Here is an 8,551-nt window from a genome sequence, read left to right as displayed (position 1 = left end):
CGCCAGGAAAGCAGAACTGCTCAGTGGACACGAGAGAAATCCAGGACTGGCACACCCAAAGACCACGGCAGCTGTGACACCAGAAGCCAAGAAGCAACCAATGTCACCAGAGCAGCTGCAGCACATCATCTACTTCCAGTGCAAGAAGCCAGGACACTTCGCCAGGGACTGTCCACACAACCAGAAACAGAAGAAGACCAACAAGCAAAAAAACTAGCTTTACAGTGCGTACCCGCCATTAACACAATCGCGAGCTTGGCTATAAATACTGCAGGCTCCACACTGGCAAAAGACTCTCTCTTAAAATAAAAGGGGGAGGATGGAATAGAGGGCGTGGGGATGCATGGCAATGAAAATATTAAATGTTCAATTAACAAGGTTTGGAAGCCACTAGGCCGTTTTAGGCTCGTGACTACCAAAGGTTTTCATTTCAGGTCACCTGATTGGAAAGTCATAACAGTGGACTTACCTAACAGCGCACAGGATGTGACATTAAACCACATGAAACTGGACAGTGAGTACTTTGTTGTCGGGGACACAGCACACACAGCCCTAGAGATTGAGGTAGCTCCCATGACCATCAAGGGAAGCATAACTGGCCTCATTCTCCTGGCGCGATGTCCTCTACCACCATATTACCTGGTTGAGGGACAAATCCTCAGTCTTGGTTTGAAAGACAGGTATGTTCTAAGGAAAGCCGAGGACCCCTTTCCTGAGATGCAGAGTGCAGCCCCCTCCCTTTTAATTATTTTAGTTTCAAATCAGAGGCCTTCAGGCAGGAGATATGGGGATAGGAATAACAGTTCTTTACTGATATCTAACAAGGCAGAAAACAAAAACAGCTATAAAAATTGACAACAGAACAGAACAGTATAGCTCAGTTCCAGTCCCTTTGGCCAAAGCTCTCTCTCCCTGCACTCAGTTACCGGTGCTGGGGGCAGGGCAGGTCCCGCGCAGTTGAAGAGGGCTGGAGTGATGGTGGCAGCGGCCCAGGGGTGAGAGGGATGGGGGAGCGACTCCCCCCTCACGGTGTCAGTCGTGGTGCTCAGCAGAGTGTCCAGAGGTAGTAGGATGAGATGGGAGAGCAGCAGAGCAATGCCCAACGGCAGGGAATGTGGATCTCAGCGCTGGGATGGCAGGGGAGATGCCAGATCGGAGCACGGGGCGTCCTCTCACTCCATGAGCCAAACGAGAGAGTTCTAGCCCGCTCCAGACCCCCGTCCCACCTTTCCTTTTCCGATCTCCCCCGCCCCCATTCCCGCTCCACCCATCCCCCTGCGAGAGAACATTTGAAGGTGTAGCCACAACTACTTAGCATAACAATGGGAGAAATTCCATAGAAAGAAAAGGGAACCATTCAACCCCCAACACTCACCCAGGCCACTCCCATCCCAGCAGAGATCCCAGTAGATGGAAAATCACCTGAAGTCTACTGGGCAGAAGTGGTGGTTGAGGACAAACCTTCTCTGGCATGCAACCTAACCCGTGGATCAGACCACCTCCATGTGGAAGGGGTACTGTGTTACGGCTTTTTCCCGGCCTATACAGAGTCTTTCACCTTCCACCGGTCTAGCTCAGGTGTTGGGGTGATATTCCTCTGGGCCTTAGCCACAGAGACGTAGATAAGATATCAAAAGAGGCTCTTTCCCCTGATAAAGTTACAGGTTTATTTCTCGTGGGTAGTGAGTGAAAAGGGAAGGGAAAAGAGAACGGGGGAAGAGAAAAAGGGGGAAAAAGGGAGAGCGGGATAAGAGATCTGGGGGAAAAAGAGATGCGGGAAAAGAGAGGGGGGAAAAAAGAGAGAACGGGATAAGAGAGAGTGGGGAAAAAAGAGAACGGGGCAAGAGAGGGGAAAAAATGCGGGAAAGAGAGCGAGGTCAGCGGGTCCTGACCTTTTCTAGGGTCTGGAAAGGGGGGGCGGGGAGAAATTGGATCCCAGCCAGCTCTGTGTGGCCAGGAGGGGAGAGGGACCAAGATACAGGGTACAGCAGGGGTCACGGGATGTACCATTTACAATGTATCTAGGGAACGCAACATCTCCCCGTTTTTTGTTTAACAAAGTTGAAAGAAGGATATTGGTATCATTCAAATTACGATTTTGCCCACCACTTGTAGCTGGCGGGAGGGTTAGATTGTTTCAAGTCTTTCATTTCTATGTGATTGACTACTGAGGTAGAGGGAATGAGGCTATGAATAGCCTTGAAAACCAAGTGACGTAGGATCCCGAATGCCATTATTACAAGGAAAAGAATAACAAAAATTAACACAATTGTTTTGACTATAGATGTCCACCACCCTGTGAGTCCCCAGCCTTTGAACAGTCCATTGAACCAATCTTCAGATTCTTGCTTCACTTGTCCGATTAAGTTGTTCATGTTTCGGAGGGCAGCATGGATGTTAGGAGCTTTCAAGGTCAGGTCCATACAGCAAAGTCCTTCAAATTCCTGGCACTCATGTCCGTGTAGTAGTAAGAGAAAATCTATAGCAGCACGATTTTGGAGTGTGGCCTGCCTGGTGATTTCCTCGTCTTCTAGGAGGGAGCTGATTGCGGTGGATGTTAAGTTTGCCTGTTTGACAACCCAACACTCTAGGTGGCCCAATTCACCTAGAGCTTTAGCTGCTGTGGACAGACATATGTTTTCTTGTTGGAGCGTCTGTGCCAGGGTCACCCAGACGTTCTGACGTGGCTGAGGGACGATCCATGCAGCTGCTAGACTGTTCAGTGTTAGCAGGAAGACAGCTTGGATGGGGTTCATCACGGGACTGAGAGAAGAGAAGGTTTTCTCTAGAAGGAAAAACAAACATTATAAAACCTATTAAAAGTCTCTATTTGCCAGAATGCCACCTTCTATGAGGATTTCTTTTCCCTTTTTTCTGCGGCGTCTTCTTTTTGAAGCCACTGCTACTTGTTCCTCGTTCTCCTCAGTTGGAGCAGGATGTTTGGGAACAAATGGTTTCACCCACTTTTGGGGAATCCACCGAGGGCCTGAGGGAGTGGATACACATGCATAGCCACGCCCCCAGGTAACAAGTTCATAGGGACCTTTGATTTCCCAGGTTTCTGGGTCCCTAATCAAAACTGGAGGATGCTGGGATAACTTGAATTGTTTGCTACTGTTAAAGTGACGTACCACAGGTGGACTCATGTTTTCAAATGAACAATTTAGGAAATTGATAGTAAACATGGCTTTGCAGAGCTTCTGCTGTGGAGACATCCACACAGTTGAACTGCTCTGTTTAGCCAAAACCTGTTTGAGTGTCTGAGTGGCTCGCTCCACTATACCTTGGCCTGTGGGGGAGTGGGAGGTGCCAGTTTTATGTTCCACTCCCCACTGCTGGACGAATTCCAGGAACTCCTTGGACTTATACGCTGCGCCCTGATCAGTTTTGATTTCCTTAGGGATCCCCAACACTGAAAAGGCTTGCACTAGGTGTTGTTTGGCATGCATAGCCCTTTCTCCTGCATGGGCAGAGGCATAGACTGCACCTGAATATGTGTCAATGCTAACATGCACATATTTGAGGCGACCAAAACTAGGAATGTGTGTGATGTCTGTTTGCCATACCTCACAACTGCCAAGACCTCGGGGGTTTACCCCCATGCCTATTGAGGGCATGGTGTGCAGCTGACAGTTGGGACAGGTGGCCACAATGGCTCGAGCCTGACTCCGTGTTAGCTGGAACTGACGCATTAGACCTGGTGTATTCTGGTGATACTGCTGGTGGCTCAGCTTTGCCTGTTGGAAGATGTCAGGAAGGCGTGCTGGTTCTGCTGGGGTTGCTTGTTCTGCTGGGGTTGCAAGGGAGTCTGCCTGACGGTTCCCTTCTGCAATTTCGCCTGGCAAATCTGTGTGTGATCTCACATGCATCACATAGAACGGATGTTCTCTATGAGAAATCAAATAAATTAGTTTGGAAAGCAACCTGAAAAGCTGCTCATTTTCGATGTTTCTGAGCACTGCCTGCTCTGCCCTGGACACTATCCCTGCTACATAGGCTGAGTCTGTTACCAAGTTTATTGGCTCTGAGAACTTTTCAAAGGCTCTCACGACTGCTGCCAGTTCAGCTACCTGGGGTGACCCTTCCACAAACTCAACATCAGCTTCCCAATGCTGAGTCTGAGGATTTCTCCAAGTCATCACCGACTTGTGGGATGCCCCAGATGCATCCGTGAACACTGTGAGAGCTTTGAGTGGTCTCCGACTCCTCTTCTCACGAGGAATGAGGTGGAATTCCTCATTAAACAGCTTGTGAGACGGGGCATGGACTGATATTTGTCCTCTGTAGCTGTCCAGGGCTAATTGGAGACTGGCATTGCTCTGGAGCAAATGCTCAAACATCTCTTTAGTCAATTTGTCAGGAGAGTTCTTTCCCTCCTCAGACAGTTTAACAGGGAGGTGAATACATGTGAAGTCACAGCCAGCTAATTCATGCAGCTGATCCTTGCTTTCCGAATCAGCTGTGCTATTAACTCTTGTGGCTTAGTGATAGTTTTGGATCTCTGGTGGGAGAGGAAGACCCACTCTATGATTAAGAGTGACTCTCTCTGCTCCTTGATCCATTGGAATATTAACCCGTGTAGGTGTGGCAGTTTTCCTAGGATAATGAATTTGAAGGGCAGCTCGGGTTGGTAACGGTGAGCTTGCCTCTCTCCTAAGGTCTTTTGTACCTTTTCAATTGCAGTCTTTGCCTCTGGGGTCAGTTCCCTGGGAGAAAGCAGCTCTCTCTCCCCTTTCAATAAATTGAAGAGAGGTTCTAGGTCCTCATTAGTGAGGCCTAGCCAGGGCCTAACCCAATTCAATGACCCACACAGGGAATGGAGATCTGCTAAGGTTTTTGGATTACAATTAATTTCCAATTTCTGCGGAACAATGGTCCGTGCAGTAATTTCCAAGCCCAGGTACTTCCAAGGTGGCATCCTTTGGACTTTGTCCTCCTGCAATTGAAATCCAGCAGAGGTTAAAACTTTAACCACTAGGTCAAGTGTGTCCTGGAGTAGAGAGTTATCGGGTGCACACACTAGCACATCATCCATGTAATGCAGGATGATGGCCTCCCCTCTCTGGGCACGCACCTGGGACAGCAATGAAGCCACATACCACTGGCAGATGGAGGGACTACATTTCATTCCCTGTGGCAGAACTCTCCAGTGGTAGCGCCTCATTGGAGCCTCTCGATTGATGGTAGGAACCGAGAAGGCAAACCTTGGGGCATCCTCTGGGTGTAAGGGAATATGAAAGAAACAATCCTTGATGTCTAGAACAGCCAATTGCCAATCTCTGGGAAGCATTGTTGGAGAAGGCATTCCAGGTTGGAGAGACCCCATGTCTTCAATTACTTTGTTTATTTCCCGGAGGTCGTGGAGCAGCCTCCACTTGTCTTTCCCTGGTTTCTTTACTACAAAAATTGGGAAATTCCACGCACTTGTGGTCTCTTCTATGTGGCCTTTAGCCAATTGTTCCTCCACAAGCTCCTCAAGCGCCCTGAGCTTTTCCTTACTCATGGGCCACTGTGCTACCCACTTTGGGGTATCATCTAGCCATTTTAACTTTTGGGTAGGGCGCCCCACAGTGGCCGCTTCTAAAAATCCCGAGGAGTTTTAGAGATAATTAATTTTACCCCCCACTGCGACATGGTGTCTCTCCCCCATAGAGGGCATTTATAATCTGTAACAAATGGACAGATGCTAGCCAATTTTCCATCCGGCCCCTCGATTTGTACGATGCTTTTTGATATTTTTGCCAATTTTACTCCTCCTACACCCTGGATTCTGCCTGCCACAGGCTGAAGTTCCCAATGTGACGGCCACATCCTTTCAGGTATGATAGTCACATCAGCACCCGTGTCCAGTACCCCCTCCACATGGAGGTGATCTGATCCATGGGTTAGGTTGCATGCCAGAGAGGGCTTGTCCTCACCCACCACTTCTGCCCAGTAGACTTCAGGTGATTTTCCATCTACTGGGACCTCCTGTGGAACAGGAATGGCCTGGGCAAGGATTTGTCCCTCAGCCAGGTAATATGGTGGTAGAGGACATCGTGCCAGGAGAATGAGGCTAGTTATGCTTCCCTTGATGGTCATGGGAACCACCTCAATCTCTAGGGGTGTGTGTGCTGTGTCACCGACAACAAAGTACTCACTGTCCAGTTTCATGTGGTTTAACGTCACGTCCTGTGTACTGTTAGGTAAGTCCACTGTTATGACTGTCCAATCAGGTGACCTGAAATGAAAACCTCTGGTAGTCACAAGCCTAAAACGGCCTAGTGGCTTCCAAACCTTGTTAACTGAACATTTGATATTTTCACTGACATACATCCCCACACCCTCTATCCCATCCTCCCCCTTTTTGTTTATGAAGAGAGAGTCTTTTGCTAGTGTGGAGCCCGCAGTATTTATAGCTGAGCGCGCTATGGTGTTAATGGCGGGTACGCGCTGTAAAATTAGTTTTTTTGTTTGTTGGTTTTTTTCTGTTTCTGGTTGTGTGGACAGTCCCTGGCGAAGTGTCCTGGCTGCTTGCACTGGAAGCAGATGATGTGCTGCAGTTGCTCTGGTGACATTGGTTGCTTCTTGGCTTCTGGTGTTACAGCTGCCATGGTTCTTGGGTGTGCCAGTCCTGGATTTCTTTCGTGTCCACTGAACAGTTCTGCTTTTTTGGCGCAAGCTTCAATCATCTGTGCTAGGCTAGGTGCTGGCTCCAGGGGAAGGCCAAGGATAACCCTACGGCAGGTTTCATTAGCATTCCTCTGAGCCATTTCTTTAATTAATTCAGCTTGTAATATTGGATCAGACACTTGTCTTTCTACTTGCATACGAAGGCGGTCCACAAACTGTAAGAAACTCTCAGAAGTAAACTGTTTAATGTTAATATAACTGCCTTTAGTATCTACTGTTGGTAATTGGTTAAAGGCTTTTTCTGCAGCATTGCATATCTTATCTAAGACAGACTTAGATAGTACTCTAGTTTGGTTTTCAGGGCAATGCCAATCTTTTTCCCCACATAGGTGTTCATATGTGATATCATTATTATCAGCATCCTTTGCATTATCTGAGCTTTTTAAAAGCTCTTGTAAAAGCACTTTTAAAGATCTTTTCCATAGGCTTTCCCATAGATCATATTCGGAAGGGGTTAACAGACACCGGAAAAGCTCTTTGATATCATATGGAACCATTTCGTTTGAATTAAAAGTGGCTCTCATTATGCCTTTAAAGATTTCACTATTCCTACCAAATTCTCTTTGTACTTTACAAATTTCTTTTTTATCTTGGTAGGACAAAGGCTGATAACTTCTTTTTCCGTTTCTCTTACCAAGATAAACTACAGGAGCAACTGATGGTACATACTCTTTCTCCTGGTGCTGACTTTCAGGTTTGGGCATCCCCCCCCCACCGGGCCCAGGAGGCTGCCCCCCCCCCCCCCACCACGGGAGCACCATCCATCCCCCAGGGGCTGTGGGCTGATCCCCCCCCACCCCCACCCCCTTCGGCACTGAACCCAGCAGGGGCTACATTGACCTCCCCCACCCTGCAGCAGCTTGGAGGGAAGGAATGTGAAACCGGAGAGGGGGAGGGGTGGTGGAATTCAGGATTGCAACACCTGTGGGCGGGGTCGCCAGGTACCAGGCAGGACAGGGTCTTGGAGGGGGGAGGGGGCAGTGGAGCCGAGGGCAGGGAGGAGTTATGGGAGGGGACAGGGTTAGGGGCAGGGACCGGAGGGGGAAGGGGGTTGCGGGATGAAGGAGGAGACACGTGGCTGTTACCATATCGGCCCCCCCCCTCTCCCTGGACCGCATGTCCAATGCTATCTGGGACCCCATCCTGTCCAGATACGGCCACGTGTTCGTGGCCCGCGGGGGAAGGGAACAAGGAAGGAGAGCTGATAATTTTAGAAAAATCGTCAGAACCGGGATACTGGGGAGGATTTGGGGTTTCAGCACAGTTACAGCCGTGCTGAACATGTTGCATTTCCAAGGGAGACCCTGGGGTGCTTTCCAGGTTCTGGTTATAGGGATTTTTGGAAAGGGAAGGTGAGCTTGAATTATTTTGCTGCTGCTGTTTGTTGTTTTCTGTCTGAATTAAAACTTTCCGAATTTGTAAGAATATCGGGAGGAATACAGAGGCAGTTTTATCTCCATTTTCTACTTTTAAAGTTAATAAATTCCCTATTTCATCCCAAAATGAAATCGAATTTACATTTTGCAATTCAAGGTCCGATATTTCAACAGACAGCCAGCTGGCAAAACGAGCTAGTTTTTTATTAGATATTAAAACATTTCCTGAACTTAGTATTTCTTTGAGTTGTTTTGTTATACTCTTTTGTAAAGCAGATTGCTGTATCCCCATAGTGTTAGCAATTTGCACTATATCTACCCCACTACCGTTAAAACACAGGAAAGGAGTTAGTTGTTAAGACGTACACCACGGTTTTCAGGCTTTACTAGATGCGGAACCGATGTTAATTTCACCGTTTTATTGTCAGCAAAATCTACGTGTGGCGCCCGCGCCGCTATAGGGACCACCCCCGCGCCGCAAACACCCGTAAAAACCGTAAAAA

General features: G+C 48.3%; 1 long non-coding RNA gene across 1 annotated transcript; it reads right to left on the bottom strand.

Moving 5' to 3' along the window:
- Positions 1-1,643: 1,643 nt before the first annotated feature.
- Positions 1,644-7,127, bottom strand: LOC148220171 (uncharacterized). Its single transcript, XR_015799030.1, has 2 exons — positions 6,141-7,127; positions 1,644-2,785 (listed from the first exon to the last, which is right to left on the bottom strand). It is a non-coding gene; the product is annotated as an uncharacterized LOC148220171 (long non-coding RNA).
- Between the last annotated feature and the right edge of the window lie 1,424 nt (positions 7,128-8,551).

The sequence above is a fragment of the Sturnus vulgaris genome, chromosome W (assembly GCF_052056855.1).
Source record: "Sturnus vulgaris isolate bStuVul1 chromosome W, bStuVul1.hap1, whole genome shotgun sequence".
NCBI classification, from domain to species: Eukaryota; Metazoa; Chordata; class Aves; order Passeriformes; family Sturnidae; genus Sturnus; species Sturnus vulgaris.
The sequence above is the reverse complement of the archived record's forward strand: the minus strand, read 5'-3'. Positions and strand labels throughout refer to the sequence as shown.